Below are 2,846 nucleotides of genomic sequence, written 5' to 3' on the forward strand. Positions count from 1 at the left end.
TTGGGAATCGTTGGCTGCCTCATTCCCCGTGTCAAAACCAACACCGTAGATTTCTGTGTGTTTCAGTCTGCACGCTATGAACTGCTGCACTTATCCACTCACTAAATAGTTGTTACTGGGTGTTCCAGGAGGCCTTGAGTTCCGTGGAAGACACAGATAATGGTTCAAAGGAGACAGCTTGTGGATTGTACCCTGTTTCCCTCATTCGTGTTTGAGTCAATATGAACAGGAAGGGGCAGGTGGCCAGAAGGTGGGGCTCTCACCACCTGTGCCCCAGGATGTGGCAGCCTCTGTCCACGCTGAGTTTGCCCGGCTCCCTCTGTGTCAGTTGGCACATCGGTGAGATGGGACTCCTAGGAGTACCTGCTCATCAAGACACAGCTGGAACTCAATGAGGTGACGCCTGGAAAGCACTCAGAAGGCGTCCTGTGCGGGACATAGCACAGCAATGAAGCTGTTGCTCGCCCTGGCCATAGCCCCATGGAGCAGAAGCATTTGATCCTTATTTGTCAGATTAGAAACTGGGAGGGCACCTCAGCCCTCATAGCTGCGAGCGATGCAGAGCTAAGCAAGATCCAGCTCGCCCTCTCAGAGCTGCCGTGTGGAGGCAGAGCAGGTACCTTCGCCCACAACTGCGCCAGAAACACCCACGGTGCCTCCTTCCCGCCTTGAGAGCTCTCCCTCCTGGAGCGCTACCTGCATCTTCTACCAAGGAGAGCCGCCGAGGCTGCGCTCCGTGCCCTCCCTGGACCTCGGGGCAGCTGCTTGACTCTTCATCCCAGGCAATCCTCTGTGCAGCAGGACCAGGCTGGGCCAAGAGCTCAGGGTCAAGTATTGTGACGTGTGTAAAGCAAACTGCAGGATGTGTGAGGATGACCAGTGACAGTGACCCCAGTCCCTTCGCAGAGGCACGCCTGGGGCTGACTGAGGGCGGGCCTGGGTCCGTTTTGCCGCTGGCAAGTGGCCACGTGCTGGCTGTGGCTCATGTCTGCCTTCCCCAGCATGCAGCCCAGGAGCAGCAAGACAGAGCAGCCCCTTTGCGCTTCCTCTTCCGCAGGCCAAGAGGGACGGCTCCTGTTTGAAACAGCCTCGCCCACGAGAGGCCCCATTGCTTGTGTCGCAAGCCGAGACCTGTCCCGGACTAGGGGCCCATTAGGGGTAGTCATTACCAGGCCCTTGTCTTTGAACCTTGCCGATGGTGGTATTTATAGTCTTAAAAGTGGGCTGAGCAGGCAGGCCTTTCAGTGGGTAGGCCTTGTTTGAGGCATTAAGTCATGAACTAACAGAGTTTGCAGGTGACTTCACAGAATCCTCCAAGCGGAGGTCAAGGGCTGCTGTCCTTTTCTGCACCCAGGGTCACTGATGGCCATGGGTGCCAGCTACATGGTGGGGAGAGACGGGGAGGTTTGGCAATGGTGTCAGGGTTAATGGGTGCTTTCTACATGCTAGGCACTATGCAGGACTTGGTGAAGAGCCCTCCCAAACAGGAATCATTATCCCCATTTTATAGGAAGGGAAACCGAGTCTCAGAGAGATTGGGTAATGTGCCTACTCCCACCGCTGGCATGCCTTGCACCACACATCTTGCTTGTCCGGGACGTGACTGCATACTCCCACCTTGTGCCATAACTGGAACACAGGAAAGAAGGCGCGAAGAGGGGTCCAGTAGGAGGAGGGAAGAGACACAAGGGTGAGGAGTGAGTTTGGGTGGTTGGCATGATGAGCCCAACCTGCTGGCACGAGGGCCAGCTGGCAGCCCCGCGCAGAATTCCCCAGGGCTCATCACGGCCACATGGCGGGGGAGCGGCTCCCAAAGCGGCCACACGCGTTCTGCACTGAGGCTCCTATAGGGACAGGAGCCTCAGAAAACCTTCCCAGCAGAAAAAGCTCCGGTACGTTCCGGACCGAAAGAGGAGGGTAGCTGAGGGCTTCAGGTGGCGCTGTCTCCAGGATACCAGGCAGTTCTGGGCTCATCCGCAGGGGCCTCAGCTCCTCCAGGGGGCAGTGTATCTCCCAGTGGCAATCCCAGGACTCCCCGAGGCTGGCTCATGCACCCATTCCTGCTCCAATCGCCAGGAGGGACAGAGGTGGCTAATACAAACAGGAAACCTGTAAGGAGGGGGAGGGTTACAGGGCTGCAGCAATGTGGCACCTCGGCAGGTGGTTTCAACCCCAGAAATTGGTCTCCCCCATTCTGGAGGCTGAGCATCTTGGGATCAGGATGCCAGTGCGGTCAGGGCCTGGCTGGGACTCCCTTCTGGGCTTGCGGATGGCTGCCCATCAGCTGTGTCTCCCTCTCAACCTTCCTCGGGGTGTGTGTGTGTGTGTGTGTGTGTGTGTGTGTGGAAGGGCAATGACGTGCCTGCTCCCTGGGGTCTCTTAATACCACAGAGCAGACCCTAGGACCCACATGTGTCACCTCGTCTGCCTCTGATCCCCTCCTAGAAACACTGGCTCCAAATCCCACCACAGGGGGCTGCAGAGCCCCAGCAGATGAACTGGGGTTGGGGCAGAGCACAAGCATGCAGTGCCAAACAAATTTTAAGGCAACTTTCCCGAAGGTGTTAAGTATGGTGAGAACAACAGAATCTCACGTCTACCTCAGAGATGTTTTTCTTTTCTACTAAAACAAAAAACAAAAAACAACCAATCTACTTTTCTGTGTATTTCCTCTCACTGCAGCCACCCAAGGCCTCACGTGACTGCCCACAGCCCTGCTGGCCCTGTGTGTCCACCACAGCTCCCCTGTCCTTCCTGTTTCTGACACATTAGGCTGGCTTGCAGCACCTGGCCCTTGGGTGTGAAGCTGTTCTGAGCAGTCAGAGGAGGCGGGCACACCCTTGCCC

This window comes from Ochotona princeps, chromosome 22 (genome assembly GCF_030435755.1).
Source record: "Ochotona princeps isolate mOchPri1 chromosome 22, mOchPri1.hap1, whole genome shotgun sequence".
NCBI classification, from domain to species: domain Eukaryota; kingdom Metazoa; phylum Chordata; class Mammalia; order Lagomorpha; family Ochotonidae; genus Ochotona; species Ochotona princeps.